We start from the raw sequence: 19385 nt of genomic DNA on the forward strand, positions 1-19385 counted from the left end.
AGGTTAGTAATGGGTGTTAGTGTTCATAGGAGTCAAAAGGTCTGGAGTTTCAGTGTCTGAACTTGAAAGTCTCACTGCCTGCCTTTCCTTTGATGGCTAAAATTTCACCCTAGAGATCATTCCTAATTTAATTTAAAACTGATTTAAATAAGCTAATTTAAATTAATTTTAATAAGTTAATTTAAAGTCATTCTTTAATTTGGCTTAAAACTTATTAAATCCAAGACCCTGGGAGGGGCAGTCTTAACCCATTTTCTTCTTTGCAGAGATATGACATCTTCCCTGTAGTAACATTTCTCATTATCTGTAGCGATCTGAAAATCATGGCGTTTAAATAAGTGTCAAATTCTCTCCTGAGATGAAAAGAATGACAGGCAAGGGCTCCTGGGAAGCTTTGCCGTCCAACCCTGGGTCCTGCGGAGTAGACACCAGGACCAGAGACTGGGCGACGCGCAAGGGGCGGTGCGGGGTTTGGGCGCCCCCTGCTGGACTGTAGATCCCACTGCAGTCTGATGCCGGCAGGCCCCCTTTTAAAGGATGTATGCTTTAACTAGGTTTTTAAATTAAAGTCTAGTCAGTTTACAATATTGTGACAATTTCTGGTGTACAGCATAATGTTTCAGTCATACACTTACATACATATATTCCTTTTCATAGTCTTTTTCATTAGCGGTTACTACAAGATATTGAATAGAGTTCCCTGTGCTACACAGTAGAAACTTGCTTATCTGTTTTATACATAGTAGTTAGTATCTGCAAATCTCGAACTCCCAATTTATCCATTCCCACCCCCTTTCCCGTCTGGTAACTATAAGATTGTTTTCTATGTCTGTGAGTCTATTTCTGTTTTGTAAATATGTTCATTTGTGTCTTTTTTTTTTTTAATTCCACATATGAGTGATATCATACGGTATTTTTCTTTCTCTTTCTGGCTGACTTCACTTAGAATGATGATCTCCAGGTCCAAAGGATGTAAGCTTCAGGTGTTATTTGTTCCTTAAATTTTAGATTAAAAAATAAAATTAAAAACAGCCTGCCTTAATCCAAAAATGAGCACTAGAAGGCAGTGGGTTGTTGGTTCAACAGCTCCACGCACCCACGCACAGCTCCCAAGGAAGGGGTCTCAGACTCAGCCTGGAGAACTTAAGAGATGAATTGATGCCATGACTCTGTCTCGAGCTGGAAGCGCCCACCTCCGATCCCTGGTGTTCGCTTCGGGAAGGAGGGTTTGAGCAGAAAGAAACCATCTCTCAACTGACACACACCAGCATTTCCCACACATACCTGCGCTTCCCAGTCATTCTGGGAGCTTTTGAGAAACACGAATTCCAGGATGCTTTCCCCAAGGCATTTTGGTTTGGTGGGTCTGGAATGGGGCCCACGTGGTTTACAGACCACAGACCACTGACCAGCATCCTCGTCCAAGTCAAGGCACTGCAAGGACCAAGAGAAAACACTTGATGACAGTGGAACAAACCACATTCAACCACTGCAAAGGAGGAGGAGGGGCCGTGAGGGCGCCCAGACCAGACCACAAGGGCCCAAGGCCCCGGCTGGCCCTGGAGCCAGTGTCCTCAGGAGGATGTCTGTGACAGTGGGAGGGGGAGGGCGTGCAGTCCATGGATACCCTTGGTTAAAGAGGGGCTTCTCATTGTTCTTCTGTTTAAGAAAGAAAGATTTAAGAAGACAACATAGAGACGGGAGGGTATAGCTAAGTGGTAGAGCACATGCTTAGCACGCAGGAGGTCCTGGGTTCAATCCCCAGTCTCTCCATTAAAAAAATAATAAAAAATAAACCTAATTGCCTCTCCCCCAACAAAAAATAAAGAAGTAAAAGGATTTTTGTAAAAAAGACAACTTAGGTGATACAAACTTATTTGATGGGTCATGAAGTAGAGAGTATCCCTTTGGACAACTGCAAAATAGGGCAGCAGGTGGGAAGTTTCTGGAAATTAGAGAATAAAGAACAAGGAAGAAACAAACAGAAAATATCCGATTGGCTGGGGCCATGGGTCAGCCTGGTTTGGGGTGAGAAGACCTGAAGCTGGCTTGGCTGTGGGGACGGCTGACCGGATCTACCGAGTTTCAGGTCAGGAGGGCATTTACGGGGATGCGGAGATCGCTCAAGTGTCTGTTGGCTGTCATTGCTTCCGGGCAGGAGTGGCTCCATCTTGGACCTAAAAACTTAACTTCAGCCCTTTTCATTTCATTCTTCACTCGTGCTTTTTTGGTTTCTTTTCTGAGGAGTTACTGCATCCTGTTTGAAGGATGCAAACATCCCTCACTGTCGTCATCCTTTTGTAGTACTTTTTCCCGGTCAGGGTGACAGCTGAGCCTCTCCCGGTCCGACGTGCCAGGTTGCTCACCTTGCAGAGGCATTTTATTTCCTTCTAGGCACTTCATCTTCAGCAGGATGCTCATTCTGTGCTGTGGAGCAAAGGGTCAGACAGCCTGGCTCACCCCCGAGTAGGCCACAGTATGCTGTGGATTTTGTTTGTTCTACAGTGTGAGCTTTGTCATGAAAGGGGTTTTGTCTGCGCCCCTCGGAGTGGAGATGCTGCCAGGGAGTTCTCGGGTCCAGGTGAGCAATCCCAGGTGCCCACAGAGGAGGTGCTGAGGGACTTCCAGAGGCTGAAGCTACGGGTGGAGTACCAGGGTCAAACCCTCTAGAGGCCAAATCTGTAAACAACAGGAGCTGAGGGGGTGGGGGTCCTGGGGCAAGGAGGAGGGGCTGGATCTGAATCCGTCCGGAGCAGCTGGGAGGGAAGAAAATTGGAAGGAAGCCAGAAAAGAGTATTTTTAAAAAGTTTTTACTTTATTTATTGGGGGAGGTAATTAGGTTCATTGATTTATTTTAATGGAGGGACTGGGGATTGGACCCAGGACCACATGCATGCTAAGCACGCGCTTACCACTGAGCCATACCCTCCCCTCTTAAGAAAAGAGTATTGAATCTTAGCTATGATCACACAGCTGGCCACTTAGGGGGCAGCCTTATTGAAGCCCAGACAGGTGGGGTGTGGGTGAGTTGTCCTGATTAACTGCCCCAGGGCAAGGGATTGACTGCAGGTAACTGATCAGTCATTATCTACAAAAGGATTGCGATGTGTGGAAAGGACACTGACCGAGGGACAGGAACCCTGAGTTTGCCCCTAATTAACTGTGTGACCTTGGACAAATCACTTTCTGTGGCGTTAGGTGCCTCCTCTATCAGGTAAACACCTGGGATGGGATCATTTGCTCTCAATGCTTCCCTGGGGAGTGTTTCAAATATACTGATGCCAACTGCTGCACCCAGAGACACGGATTTCAACTCGTCTGCCAGGAGGCCCAGAGATCATCTATCGTTTAAGTTCTCCGGGTAATTCTCATCTGCAGCCAGAGTGTTGAATCACAGACAAGAAGAACTCTATGTTCCCTTTGGGTTTGAAATTCTATGAGTCTGGGGTCTCATTAGGGTGGCCAGCCATCCCAGTTTGCCCAGGACTATCCCAATTTTAAGATCGGAAGTCCCCTGTCCCAGAAACCCTCGTCTCCAGCTGCGGTCCACATCTCCCCCTCTCCCTGACATCAGCGCAAAAGGAAGGAAGGAAGGAAAGCTCAGAACGCTCTGGGGTGTGTTCCGTGTGGGTTTTGAGTGTGACGTCCCCAGGCCTGTCAGTAAGCAAATCCATGACTCGTCCACTCACCTGCTACGCAATTGCCACACGTGCCGTTAAGCACACACTGGGACAAAGCCCAGCTCGCATGGATTTCTAAAGATTGTATACCCACCACCCTAGCTGTTTCCTGTTCTCCAAACTGGTGCTTTGCGAAGGCATGCTTTTATTTTTAATGTTTCTGATTCTAGTAAAACGAAGAAAAATTAAGAGCAGAGAATGCCATTTGTAGCAACTTGGATGGACCTAGAGACTGTCAGATTCTAAGTGAAGTAAGCCAGAAAGAGAAGGAAAAATATCATATGACATCACTCATATGTGGAATCTAAAGAAAGAAAAAAACAGGACACTAATGAATTCATCTACAAAACAGAAACAGACTCGCAGACATTATAAACAATCTTATGGTTACTGGGGGAACAGGGATGGGAAGGGATACATTTGGGAGTTTGAGATTTGCAAAGGTTAACTACTATATATAAAAGTAGATTAAAAAACAAGTTTCTTCTGTATAGCACAGGGAGCTCTATTCAATATCTTATAATAACCTATACTGAAAAAGAATATGAAAAGGAATATAAGAATATATATGCATGACTGAGACATTGTGCTGTACACCAGAAATCGACACGTTGTAACTGATTATACTTCAATTACAAAAAAAATTAAGAGTGGGGCAGTTTTAAAAGACATTCATTCATTCAAGTGTCTATTTAACCTCGACCTATTGGCTCTTCTCCTTCTCTACTTCGTATCCAATCCATCACCAAGTCATATTGTTTCCTCCTTCAAGATATATCCTGAATCTCAAAACATCCCTTCTAACCGCGCACATCTCTTACCCTAGTGCACTTGTGGGACATTGGAATCACCTTGTAGGCTTGTTAAAAGTGTAATTCCAGGGCTAGAGTTTCTGATTCAGGTCTGGAGTGGGACGAACAATTTGCATTTCCAACAAGGTCGCAGGTGTTCCCCGTTGCATTTCAAGGCAATGCACGGAGCTCTGACAAGTGGGACATTGGACACCAGAAGAGAGACAAGATGCTTGAGCTCTGGGCTTTTAAAAAAACCAGTTCCCTTCTACAGTCCAGGCTGAGCTTCCACCTGCCTGGGAAAACATCCCAGTCATCCCACACCCCTTCCCTGGCTAGAAGGGGCTGGACTTGTCCTGATCTCAGGCTCAAAGAGAAAGTCACTCTTCTCAGGTGGAAATGCTTGACAGCTTGATTTTCACATGACGCCTTCGGTGAGAAATCCACCTATCAGTATAGTTCGTGTATTTTCAACTAACCTGACCCTTAATGGGTAACGTTGCCAATTCCCATGAAAAGAAGCCGTGAGATTATGAGCCAGCTCTTATCTCTGGGAAATTTCACCATGGGACACAAATCGTGAGAACAGGACATATCTCAACAAGGAGGAATACTGAGAAAAACACCACTTAGGTATAATTATATTTCATCCAAGACACAATAGAATTGGAGGGGAGGAGATGAGAGAGGCTTCTCATCATGAAGCCCCGAGGAAGACTTACCACAAAGAAAACATGCATTTAGGAATGATAATTAAACTTCTGCTGAGGATGTAAGGTTCCACCCCCCCACCCCCACCCATCCAGTCATCCATCCATCCATCCATCCATTCATCCTGATTCTCCACTTGTTCAGGGAGGGCCAGTCCTGAAGGCTCAAAAGATAAAACAAAGACAGGACAATGACTCCCTACCTTCAAGGACTTTAGAGTTTCCTGCGAAGCCGGCCGTGCGCTTGCCAGTGGGAACTTGGATTTTCCTGTAGGAGAGTTCCGATCTCACGCTCTCATGTTCCTGTTTCATAAATGGAGCCACAGTCCCCTCACTCGCATGGGAAAGAAGGCTGGGAAATTTCATTTCACCTGGAATTAAGATGTGGATCGATTTTGTCCTCCAGGGGGCGCCCTTACACATAATACACTTAGGTCTGAGACTCCTGGTGGTGTAAGATCATGGCTCTCCTTGTGCCGGATTCTTGGGGATCAGGGGATTTTAGAGACATCTGCTGTCTCTGGGGACTCAGGACGGGAGGTCCTCTGAAAATTTTTTAAGTATAACACACATCAAGGAAAGTGTGCAAATATTAAATATCCAACTCAGTGAAACTTTTCATAACTCTACACTCAGTAACCAGCACCCAGATGAAGATACGGAACATCTCCACCCCCCAGAAGGTTCTCTAGTGCCGCTTCCCAGACCACACCCACTTCGTGACTATCATTCTGATTTTTATCATCATATGTGGTCTTATCTGTCTTGAACTTCATAAAAATGGAGCTATGCAAAATGTACTCTCTTTTTGGTCTGTTACTGTGGCCTGTGCTCACGTCTGCACGTCAACCCTGTTGATGTATTTGGCACTAGTCCCACCTCCCTACTGCTGTTTAGAATTCCACTGAAGGAACACACTCGGCTTTATCTGTCCATCCTCTCACTGATGGGCACTGGGGTTGTGTGCAGTTTGGCAGTATTATGACTAAGACTGTATGGACGCGTCGTTTGGTGCCCGTTACCCTCGACACAAATTTAGGAGCAGAATCTGAGAGCATTTTTAGATTCCCAAAATGTTCCTGGATACAACATCCTAGTTTTTAGCCTCTGAATATGTATACAGACATTTATTAAGGAGAGATCTGTCTGTAGCCCACAGAAAGTGGATTTTGGATTGTGACTGTCTCCAGTCTGGAGAAGGCGCCGTGTTTTGTCCTAAAATCATGCAATGAAGAACATCAACATTTATGCTGCAGGGTGAACAGATGAGACCCTGAGGGGAGTTTGGTGCACTTTGTTCCTTAAAGTTAATTGGTTAAAATTAACTGGTTAGGAAAGTACGGGTGTGTATACACGGAGATGGCTCCGGAAAGAAGGGTTTTTTGTTTGTTTGTTTTTTGTTAAAATCAGAGCAGTGGTTAGAGCCTTGAGGTCCTGCTGATCTCTTATCCTGGAAAACATGAAGATATCATGAAGGTGGAACCTATGGGCTTCGATAGCTGATTGGATGAGGAGTGTGAAGGAGGGGGTGCAGAGATGACCCTGAGGTTTCCCAGCTGGATGAGAAGGAGGATGGCTATGAGATTAAGAGAAATAAGAAGACCAAGAGAAAGAGGAGCAGCAACAAAATTTGCTTAGCCCCCTACACTGAAATGGAAAGAAAATGTACCCTCTTCACTGCTCCATTACCCATAGTGAGACCTCACCTTCTGGGTAGCAGGAAAGTACACCTGAACATCCAGCCTGCCAGAGTGAAGTCTCGGTCCCTTTGGATGACTTGATCTCTTGAGCACAGGCTCAGTTTCCACCCCACCCCACCAGCTGCCTTTTCTCCGAGAGGCATCGAGGGGTTGGAATTGTCTGCCCTGCCAGGGGTCTTGATGGTCTCATGGAGGTAAAGCTGATTATAAAGTTTCTGATCATATACATTAATTTAAAAATGTATAGTTTGTTTGTTTAATAGAACATAAAGACTAGCCAGGAAGCCCTTGAAAAAGAACACTAGGGGTAGGGGAAATAGGAAAATTTAGATTATTCCTTGAAGAGGGACCAGGACCCTGCCCCAAGGCTGCACTATTATTTCTTGATTGTTCCCCCCTTTTTTCTGCACACACTCCCTCCCTTCCCTGATGAGCAACTGTTTGAATCTCCTCTTTGGAGAGCAGGGAAGGTCAAGGAGGGTGTATGAAGCCTCTTTCCTACAAGTAAGAAACAGGGAACACAGAAAGGATTTGTACCTGGGAGGGTCCCACAGGGTCCTGCTTGGTTTCAAAACCAGTCATTATAGTGGTGTCATTGAGAACCAGGATTTGGGCACAGGAAAAAGAAGATACAGATGTAAGATCGATGAGGTTAAGAAAAAAAAAAAACAATGTAGTTCTGAATTTAATTCGAGTGTAAAAGTATAAATTCGTCATGTGCTTTATCCTTAAAAATGTGTTTAATTCTATCTGCTGAAAAGATCTGGAAACAATGGTCATTCCATAAAGAGTGAGCACTCCTAGACCCAGACAGTGGCATCTAAACACCATCTCCTGCTAAAAGGAGCCAGGAGGAGGGTTCGTTTATCTGGCCTTTCCTGATCAAATCGTAACTCATCAGTTGATGAGGGAAAGCTTCTCTTTCAAGAGGTAGTCTAGCTACTAAAGGAAGAAGAAATGAGAGAACATCATAGTTTTGTAACACCTACTGAGTGGGTGTAGGCAGTGAGCATCAAGAGCTGCTGACGTCACTGAATCAGTGTGCCTCCTTGCCGAAAAGTCCCCCTGAATCTGAAGGAGACTTAGATTTAACCGCCAAGGTGCAGGAAATACAGAAGACAGAAGTGTCCGTCCACCCTTTCGAGGGATGATCAGCAACACCAGAAACTTCAGGTTTCTTCAACAAAGAAACCACAAGGGGGAAAAAAAGGTGATGAGAGAGAACCAATCAATTTGCAGTGGATGGATCTTAACTGGATCACGATTCAAACAAACTGTCCAACAATCAAGGACCATAGGGAAGGAAAAAATACCTTTCCTCTATCCTCCTAGGATCTTCCGGCCAGTCTAAGAATTAGATTGACATGAGACAGAGTTACAGGAGGAAATAAAATGTAATTATGTATGCATGGGGGCTTCATGAGACTTTGAGGCCCCAGCTCGAGATAGGGTCTTCAGGTTTATATGCCAACAGAGAGAAGGAGGAGGGGGCAGGGGCTTGGGACTTCCAAGGGAAGGAAGGCAATTTATAGGAAGATAAAGAAGAGCAAATGTTTGGTGAGTGAATGTTTGGTAAACAAATGTTTGTGGGTTATGCAGACACAATGGGGCACAGAGAGGACTTTGATCAAAGAAGTCTTGCTAAGTTTCCCTCAGGCCACTGGACCCCATTCCTGTTATCCTGTAGTTAATCTATGATGCTAGTGTGTCTTCCTGGAACTGGCCCCTTATCTTAATTCTTTTAGGCAGTTAAGGGGAGAAAATAAAATCTCTTTCTGAGCTGTTTGTTTCTTAAGAACAATCAGCCCCCAGATAATTCTCAAATCAAAAAGGCATATTTTGAGGTGGTAATTTTGCTCATGTACAGGACAATCAGGAAAATTTAATATGGACTGGATATTTAATACAACTTTTAGGATGGTGTAGGGAGGGTATAGGTGATCATGGGTTGATAACCATTGAAGCTGGGTGATGAGTCAGTGAAGAATTATTACACCCTGTCTACCTTTGCATGTACTTGGAATTTTCCATCATAAACTATTGTTTTTGAAAGACTTCTCTGGATCTCCAAAGCTGACTATTATCCCTCCTCCTCTTCGCATTCTTCCTACAGCGGTCCTAACCCTCCCGGACGAGGCAAATGAATGGTCAGAAACCACACACTAGGGATTGTATATCTCCATCTCAGAAGATTGATTTTTGATGGAAGATGCTAAGTTCCATGTTCCATGTGTGGAATTTGAGGCTCCCGTTTCCAGGAGGAGTTGGAAACGCAAGATGACAGACTGGAAGACATTATCAAGGCTGACTTCGCCAGAAGGAAAGGTGTAGGACAGAAAAGGGAAAACCAAGGACTTGAGATACAGCCTCTTCCTTCCTCCCTTCATCCACTCATTCATTCAAAAATATATGAATTATATGCTCGTGAGGGATTGGAACCTGGGGATGAGAAGAGGGAAGGTGGGGTTTATTGAGGAAGAAAGACACTTAAACGAAGTTATGTGGTGATGGCTTGGCTGGGTGGACGGAGCTGCTGACTGCTGTGAGCTGCCTGGCCTCAGGACGGAAGCCCTGTGTTTTGCAGCTTGTAATTAGCGCTGAATCACAGTGCCAGCGCCACTCTGCTCAGTCCCAGAAGCAGAACAGATGGTGGCAGAGGACAGCGACAGGGAGAGACCCCTTTCCTCCTGTCCTGCCTTCAGGGGTGCACAGAACATGGTCACGGTCATGCTGCCCTCACTCCAAGGACTAGGGCAGGGTGAGGAGAGCGAGGCGCTCCCCTCGGGCACAAACCCTAAGGGGGCCCCCCAAACTCAGCTGTCCAGATAAATAATCTTCTAATGCACTATTTAAAAAACTCAAAACTAATGGGAAAAAATCCATAATGGACAAAATGTTACTAAATTGCCCTCTTATTACTCATTTTTCCCTTTTAGGCTTCTGTGTGGTTAACAGAGCTTTTGCTGACCTGGGGCTTTTATAAATTTGATATTTTGCTCATTTTGAATTTTTGCCATTAATTTTGAGCATTCAGCATTAAAGTGCGTTCAGCCATCCACATGAGTACAGGTTAAAAACTGCCACCTTGTGTCTAGTGAGCAGCAAGGTCCTGATGTCAACCTCCTGGTTTTGATTTTGGGGGAAATACTGTTGTTGCAACTTCCTGTGAGTCTATAATTATTTAAAGATGTGACATTTTGTGAATCTATGTATGTATACGCATGACTGGGACATGATGCTGTACACCAGAAATTGACACATTGTAACTGACTATACTTCAATAAAAGCATAAGTAACTTCTGCTCTTAAAAAAATGTAAAAATTTGATAACAATGATTTGCATTGATTATTGAATTTTTTGGCACCCATTTCAGTTTTGGGTTCAAGGGAAGTGCCTTACCTACCCGCCCCTAGTCCTGGCCCCACTTGTCCTGCAAAACTACTACTCCCCAAAACGGTGGGGACAGCAACCAGGCAACTCAGCTTACTCCGTGGACTCATAGACGCCTTCGATTTCCTTTCCCCCCAGAGGGGCCATGGGGACTGAGGCCCACAGACGCCCTACCCCCCAACTCTGTCTCAGATCCTGTGCTCCACCCCCACCTATGTCTGTCTTTCAACAAACAATCTCCCCCATGCAGAGCATCATCTGTGAGAAGTCCCGCTCTTCAGGGCAAGACCATCGTGTGTACCTGCCAAGTACAGCGTTTGAGTGTTTCGACCATTGAGGCTGATGTCTCAATGCTTATAAAGAACCTGAAGATATGATAGCCACTCAGTGCACCTGTGCTTAACATCGGGTCCTCTAAACTAAAACGTTGAGCCTCTTGGGCAAAGTAAATGCTGTGCACCCATCCGCGCCTTCAGGAGGAAGCGTCACGTGTCAAATCTCTAAATTTAATGCAGCGTGTGTTGTGGTCAGTCAGAAGCGACAGCGGGATAAGCTGCTTCTCTGGTGTGCTGACCGACCAAGTCTCAGTAACCGCAGCTCCCGGTAGAAACAAACACTGTCCCGTCCCATTTTGAGCTCAGTTGTAAGGCAGGGGCTGTGGGTTTAACAAGTGCCCGGGCGATTCCAACTAGTGTGTCCAAGGAGGGAACCTTCGCTCTCTGACAGTTCCTGACTTCACGGGAGGGTTAGAATCCTCTAGATCAGCGGCACCTGGGAACTTGTGAGAAATGCTGGTTCTCAGGCCCCATCCCGGACCTGAGAAACCCCTGGGCTGGCCCAGCAGATGTGTTTGGAAAGCCCTGCAGATGGTTCTGCCACGTGCCAGAGTCTGAGAACTGCTCATCTTAGAAAAACGCAGGATGCCTGGACCCACCAGGGATTACTACTTCATTGGTCTGCGTTCGGATCCAGGTCCATTGAGAAAGTCCCTCGGGTCACTCCGTGAGAACCCAGACAGCTGCTCTCTCTCATGCACTGTGGCTTCCAGGGACCCCTTTGATTTGTGTGGATTTTAGTCTGCATGTCCCTTTTCTTTCTTCTCCAAACTCCCACAGGGTGACTAAAACCTTACCTCACAGCTGTTCTCAACTGGCCTGCAAGAGGTGTAATTCACATTGGTGTAATTCACATCTCCTGGGAATATCACTATTCCTGATGAAATGCTTAAGTAATTTTCTCATTAAATTTAGAGAGATTAAGCTGTGTTCTGAGAGACCACTCACCCACTCAGCTGTCAGCCACGCATCTAGAGATGTTTAACCAAACGCTCCGACCTTCCTGAGTCTGGCTAAGTCGATTATCTTAACATTTTCTCATCCAATAATATAATCCTCCCATATGTGAACCCTGGCTGCCAGACAGCCTGTCTCTTACAGCAAGATTCTAATAAAGCTTTTACACGTGCTTCTACCTTACAGTCTGAAGTTTTGTAATACAGAGTTTTGTAAACACTATATAGTCCCTAAACGCAATCTTACGTGATGCAAACAATACAGAAGTATAAACAGTGGTCAGTGACAGTCCTTCACAGAATCCACTTCCTAGAGGTAACCAGTTCCAGTGTGGCGTGTGTCCTTTGTACATTTCCTGTCCCTTCGTTCACCTGATATTTATTGATTGCCTAGACTGTCTGAAGCTGAGTGCAGGGGATACAGTCATAAAAGAGATAAACCTGTTCGTCAGTGCATCGATCTTGTGTAAATATAAATACAAGCCCTCATCCACAATTGGTTGAGTTATTAATAAAGAAACTGACTCTTGTCTGGGCTTCCTTTTCCTGCTGTGGATTAACCAAGGAAGAGGAGGGGCCCCCCTTTGTCTGCTCTCATTGGAGGAGGGAAGGACGCGGTGTGTTGACCTTTCCCCGCCTTCCCACTCCACCTTCCCACCAACTATCGCCAGACCCACTGGGGAACTAGGGTGGGCGGCCCTGGAGAGAGCTCTCAGGACTGAGGAGCTCAGAGCAGCCAGGCTGTGGAGGGAGAAGGGGCGGGCAGAGGGCAGAGCAGGGAGGTCCCTCAGCCCTGAGAGAAGGGAGGAGGTTCGGGGCAGCTGGAGGCTGCAGTGACCAGCCCTCCTGCACCCAGTGCTCCAGGGTGGCCCAATTTCAAGGTGGGATACTAGGTGTGTCCACTGGGGGCCTGTTGCAATGCCCCCAAGCCAGCCAGGGATTAAAGCCACTGCCTTTGAAATGGACACTAGAGCTTGGGCCCTGGACGCTTTGCTGGGACCAGGATGTTCAAGGACAGTGCTACGTCCTCAAATCCTCTAGACTGATAAACACCCCAGGCTCCTGCATGGCCCCAAGGCAATGAAAACAGACACTGAGCACCCCTCGCTCTGGTCAGTGGAGACTGGAGCCGGAGATAATCTGATTTAGGAACATAAAACAAAACGTTTCCTGCATCCAGGTGGTGTGAAGCCAAGTTATACCTCCCCCTGCCACACCTGTGCGTGCATGCTCATAAAATACCCTAGTTTCAATTGTTAACTCCAAATTCTGCATTATCATTCTTTTTTACAGTACAGAGAATAAGTGTGGACCAAAAGCCTCTTTCTGGCCCATGATAGAGCTTGTCACTGACTTGGTTAGAGCTATGCAACCCACCATGTTGAAGGGGTTTACTCGAAAATGAGCAGACCTTATGCCCTTTACAAAGCCTCCCTGCTGGCCAGTATCACGGCAGCTCGGGGCAGCTTGGTGTGGTCTCTCACCTGCTGAGGATGTAAATTTCCCCAGAGCACTTCTGGGGTCCCTTTGAGGGTCACAGGTCACTACAGGGGTCTGGGAAGGTGGGGGGGATGGAAGCATCTCTTACTCAAATAAAAACAAAGAAACAAGAAAATAGATCTATGTTACTGAGGTGTAATTTACCCACCATAAATTGTACCCATTTAAGTCTGAAGTGCAATGAGTTGTGACAAATCTGAACATCACCACCACAATCGCACACACACACACACAGCCATTTCCACTCCCCCCAGTGGAGCCACGTTCCCTGAGCCACGCTGCCGTGAGCCCCCTCGACCCCAGTCCCAGGCAAACACTGATTTGCCTTATGTCAACGTTGACTGGCTTTGCCTTTTCTAAATTTCCATGTCAGGGGAATCATCCCATGTGCACTGGGGTCTGGCTTCTCTCACTCAGCATAATGAGATTCATCCGTGGTCTGTGTGGATGGGTTCCTTTTTATTTATTTATTTATTTATTTATTTATTATTTATTTTTTTATTTTTTGAACATTTACTGTTCTTTAATTGAGAAAAATTCTAACACAGAAAAATAGAATAATAAAACAATCCCACATTCTACCAAATAGATTCAACAAAAGTCAAAACTTGCCATATTTGCTTTATCTATCTCCTCCTTCCTCCCTTCCTTTTTTTTTTTCTTTTGAATTGCTGAAATACTTTAAAGCAAATCCCAAACATGTCATTTCACCCTTACTTTACTGTGTTACTCTTAAAAACATGGAATCATTTCAACTTACAATAACTCCTTGGTGTCATCTAATACCCAGTCCTTAATCAAATATCCTCTTATGTCTCAGTAAAGTTTCCTTCAGACAAGGACCACACATTCACTTTCGATGGGTTCCTTTTTTACAGTGGAGTGTATTCTATGGTGTAAGATGTACCCCAGCTTCCTTACTTTTTTCCCCCCCAGTGTTACAGAAACCTGAATCCCGTGGAGAGACCAAGCAACATTTGGAGGGTTGGAGAACTCATGTTTATAACACCAGGAGGCCCAGAGGAGTTAATGCTCCAAGCTCTGGACTCCGTCTGTAGGTTTACACAAACTTTTATAGGGTTTTAGTTTTCGATTATGTTAGTGCCATATGCAAATGTGGTGTTAGAAATGGACCAATCAGGAGTGAGCTTTTGGGAACCAATGGAATTTTAGGGAGGTTAAGGTTTGTTTTCCTAGAAGCAAAACGTTTTACAGAAGCACAAAAGCAGGAGGTCAATGGCTGTGCCTGGGAGGTCTTGCTGGTCCCTTTGTGGGTTTTGCCCCTTCACCGGTAAGGTAGTTGCAGCTTGCTCATTTGTTCACCTGTTGATGATCATTGGGGTGTCTCCAGTTTTTGTCAATTATAAATCAAGCAAAGCAGCTCTACTCTGACCTGTTTTATATATTTGGGTTTATGCATCGTTTCAGTTGGAAAAAGCACCGGGCTTCCAAAAAAAAAAAAAAAGAAAAGAAAGACAAAAGGAAGGGGGAGAGAGAGAGAGGTAAAAGGAAAGGAGGGGAAAAAGGAACCCACAGGTGAAATAGAAAAAGCTTAGTTTTTGAAGCCAGAGACAAAGCCGGGCTTGAAGGCCGGCTTTACTTCTAGCTACCTTAGCCTGAGTAAGTGACCACACTTTTCCACATGTTGGTTCTCTTATTGGTGGAATGAGGACACTACCGCACTGGGCTACTGAGAGCACAAATTCAACGAGCTCGCCTATGGAAAGTGCCCGCCTCGGGCTCACAAGCGGCGCTCCTCTCCCCTCTCCCTGCCCAGGAGAGAGGCATCAGCTGAAAATGCTCTCGGGCCCTGCTCGGGCCAGCAGACCAGACGCACGAGAGTAATTCTCAGTTAGGTCACTCTGAGGGCTGTGCGCTGAGATGATTTAGCTCAAGTGCGCATTGTTTGGTTCAAATCCTATTCCACGGACTTTGGGTCATTTTTCTAATTGTGCTCTAAATTAATCTTTTTTGAATTGATTAGCCATTCACAGCCCCGAAACATCCTGAGTTAGCTTCAGCTTTGTAGGGGACGTTAGATAAAATGAAGAAAGTCTGAGTGCGCCGCCTGGTTAGTCGTGGACAAACTCCCACCAGCGAACGGCCTGGAAGTTTCTAGAGAAAATGGGCCCCTCAGGCGCTGGGGCGGACTTAACGAGCTTCTCAGCGGAGCAGACGACTCAGCGCTGGGAAAGCAGCAGCTTTGTCTAAGCTCAGGCTGCAGATTCTAAAGAGCTGTGTGGTCAGATAGCTCGTGGGAATCGGTGGAAAAGCCGTGCTGAGACACGCAGTCACTTGACAAATAACCACCAGGAGCACCCGGGAGAACAGAGCGCTGAGAAAGGGCACGTCGAGCCTGATGAGGACAGAGACCCAGGCTGAGCGCGCAGGTGGGCGTCTCGGGGGGAGGCGAGGCTGACTCTGGGGCCTGCAAATCTCTTGGGGGTGGGGATGGTTGCTTTCTTCATCTGTAATGAAGGGGTTAGACCGCGGTGGCTTCCAGCTCTGACATCCTGCAATCTTGTGATCCTGATTAATCTGTGGACGTGAGGTGCTGGGAACTTGGCGACTCCATCAAGTTTCTGACGCTCTTCAAGCCCCGTATGAGGTAGTTTTTATGAGAGTACAAGCTGGGAGGATTCGTGAGGCAAAAAGACAAAAGAAATGAAGCAGGGGCCAGGAATGGGGCGGGGGTGAGGGGGAAGAGTTAGTGCATTTTGGGTCCTGCTATGTCCCAGGTAAAGGTAAGCACCACCGCCTAATTCTGCAACGCAAGCCCAGAGCCCAGCAGGGGCAGGGGGGCGGGGCGGGGGGGGCGGTCACGGGCAAATCAGTTTCAACGGCTATTTATTGAGCACCTAGCCGTCGGAAACGCTTTTTTATGTAATCGGTGAACATTTCTTTAGCATCGAGTCTGTGTCAAATGCCACACTCTGTACCGTGGGAGGACCAGAAAGAAAGGAGACACATACTCATTTCCAGGAATATTCGCTACACATAGCATTTGGCTAAGACAACAGAGAGGGCGGCTGCTGGATGGCACGAGATGACGTGTGCAAGAGAGACGCAGTGTTTGCGGAGTCAAAGGAGGCAAGTTGGAGGGGGCATCAGGGTGGCTTCCTGGAGGAGGAGGCATTTGAAAATGACTTTGAGAACAGACTAGGATTTGGCTGATGGAAATGGGGGCTGGGGAGGGCATCCCAGGGAGAGGAAATAGTACAAGTGAATCACATGCCTGGACCAGAACGTCTGGAGTATCTCTCATACTAGCAGGAGGCCTGATTGCAGTGTGAGCACAGACTCGGATAAGGAGCAGCGGGATTAAGGTTCGGGGAGATGGAGGGTATGTTCTGGGGTGCGGCAGGTCGGCTGTGGGAGGGCGCAGGCCCTGCTCTGAGCGGGTATGTGTGGTGATCCGAGCTTGGTCTTATAATAGGCTTCATGCAGCTGTGCAGGGCAGTTCCGGGGGACTTTGAGACAAGAGCCCGGTGAACTGCTGGGTCTAAGTTCTGAGTTGGGATGAGCCCAGATGTGTGAAGGGTGAGGGAGAGAACAGATGTCTGGGGCTGATTTCTAGAGACACTCAAAGTGCCAAGGCCAAGGTCACAGGCAAAGCAGCTAGGATCTGCAGACACCCGATTAACTGCTCCCAGGCCCAGAAACGAGAATTAGAGGCTGAGGTGAGAGGCAACCTTGGTCATCTTCAAAGTCGAAATGTCACAGGTCCCATCAAATTCGGCAGAACGCAGAAACTTGGGCCAGTGGAAAGAGCTTGGATTCAGGGATCCAGCTCCTCTCTGAGACCTCAGGTTTTCATCTGTAAAAGGAGAGTTTACTAGGAAGAGCAAAATGTTAAAATATATAAAAGGAGTCGATCTGAATTCCTACCACTGAGTTGGAATTATAACATCCTTCATACACGCATGGAGTCTGCTCTGCACAAAGTCTAGTCAGGCCTTCACTGATGCCATCAGGCCAGCACCACACAGGGGACCTGCCCTCCCCCAGAACTGCACCAAGGTCCCCAAGGAAGCAGCCAGGTGGTTGGAACCTAAAGGAAGGAAGATTCTGATTTTTTTTTAACATTTATCTTTATTTTTATTATTTAAAAAAAGTTTACTGAAGTGTAGTTGATTTACAATGTTCGTTTCAGGTGTACAGCAAAGTGATTCAGTTGTACATACACATGCATATATATTTTTTCTTTTAGATTCTGGAAAACCCTGATTTAGAACCAAAGTGAGTGTTACCCTGAAACCAGGAGTTTGGGCTTTCTGACCTTTCCCAGATTTTAACCTCCTGCTTTATATTCTAAGTGCTCAGGTTCCCCCTTCCACACACCCAGGACACTGTGAGAAAAAGGGAGGGTGCAGTGACAACGAACTGTTTGCACAGGGCTCGGGACGTCTCAGCTGGAACACATCACACAAACACAGGATATTACTCCTAAGCTGCTGCTGAGGGAGGGAGACCCAGCAGTTGCTTTCCTCCCGTCCTGGGCCAGGGGAGGGGACAGAAAATGACCAGCAACTTCCCAGGGTGCTTGAGACAGCAGAGTGGAGGGGGTGGGGGGACGAGGCTCTGGATGATCTCGGGAAAGGAGGCTGCTCCCATTTTCCAGACTGTACTGGAGGGAAGCAAAGCCTCCCTGGCAATTCTGTTACAAAGTGTCTGCAAATAAACCGTTGGCTAGAAGGCTTGCTGGAGGGAAGCTGGGGTCCTGGCAAGGCACACTCTCCTGCTAGGAGTCCTGTGTGTGCAAACTCAGCGAATCTCTGAGTCCATCCCAACAGGCACCTTACGGAGAACCAGTCCTTCATCTCTGTGCCCTCGTGATTTTGACGTGGAAGGTCACAAGCCATGCAAGGAGCCAGATCTGTTGCCTTTGCTGTGCAAAGTGAAAGATGGGGCCCCTCCAGAACCCTGACTCTAGTGTAAGGAAAACATCCCCTCTGTTCCTTTCACAGTTTTCACCTGGCAGGGGAAGACCAGCCCCCGAGAGCCAGGTGCATCCTGAGCTCCACATCTACTGGTAGGAGTCTGAGGTTTGGGAATTTTTTTTTACAAAGAGAGACATATCTAAATTAAGGGCTGCACTATTAACAATAGCCAAGACTTGGAAGCAAATTAAGTGTCCATCCACAGATGATTAGATAAAGAAGATGTGGTGTAGGTATATATAATGGAATATTACTCAGCCATGAAAAAGAAATGAAATCGTGTCATTTGCAGCAACATAGATGGACCTAGAGATGATCGTGGTAAGTGAATTAGATCAGACAGAGAAAGACAAATACCATATGATATCACTTATATGTGGAACCCAAAAAAGACACAAACAAACTTATTTATAAAACAGAAACAGACCCACAAACATAGGAATCAAATTTATGGTTACCAAAGGGGAAAGAGGAGGAGGGATAAATTAGGAGTTTGTGATTAACAGATACACACGACTATATATAAAATAGACAAACAACAAAGTCCTACTATATAGCACAGGGAACCCTATTTAATATCTAAGGGCTGCCAATGGAGCCTTCTCTTTCCCCAGCTCTTACAGGAATTGCTTTCAAAAAATATTGAAAGTGCATTTACTTTCTGAGTGTCTCCCGCATGTGAGACTGTGACAAGCATCACAAGACAGATAGAAATGAGGATTTCAGTGATGTTTGTAATCTAGCAAAGGAGACAAACAAGTACACAAATTACAAGCACCGGGAAGACAACAGTGACACAAAAACAGGGAGGATAAAAACAAACTTCTGGGAGAATCAAGCAGGTTGGTACTGACTTAGCCCTTGGAGGACGGTAGGACCAAGAGTGTGGGAGGGGCCTACCATCTGGAGCCGAGATCCAACGAGAACTGTAGGAACCTGTGAATATTTGGGTGTGGTTGGAGTCATCCTTAGATGGAGGGTGTTGTGGGAGTGGAGAAAGAGAGTAGCTTTGGAAAACAGGCTGAGGTTTGGAATTAGTTCTCTGAGAAGGAGGAAATGGTAGATGTTTCTTTTCTTTTCCTTTTTCCCCTCTCCTCTCCTTTCCTCTGCTTTCCTCTCCTCTCCCCTCCTCTCCCCTCCCTTCCCCTCCCCTCCCTTCCCCTCCCCTCCCTTCCCCTCCTCTCCTCTCCTCTCCAACAGCGGTACTGGGGATTGAACCCAGGACCTCGTGCATGCCAAGCACACTTTACCACTGAGCTGTACCCTCCCCCGCTGAGCATCTTAGATTTGATGAGTGCTGCTCACTCTCCATTTGCGCCCCGCCCCCAATATCTGCCTCATTACGTGCCCAGGGGGGTGATGGTCTACCAAATGCACCCCAC

This window comes from Vicugna pacos, chromosome 26 (genome assembly GCF_048564905.1).
Source record: "Vicugna pacos chromosome 26, VicPac4, whole genome shotgun sequence".
In the NCBI taxonomy this organism is placed as follows: Eukaryota; Metazoa; Chordata; class Mammalia; order Artiodactyla; family Camelidae; genus Vicugna; species Vicugna pacos.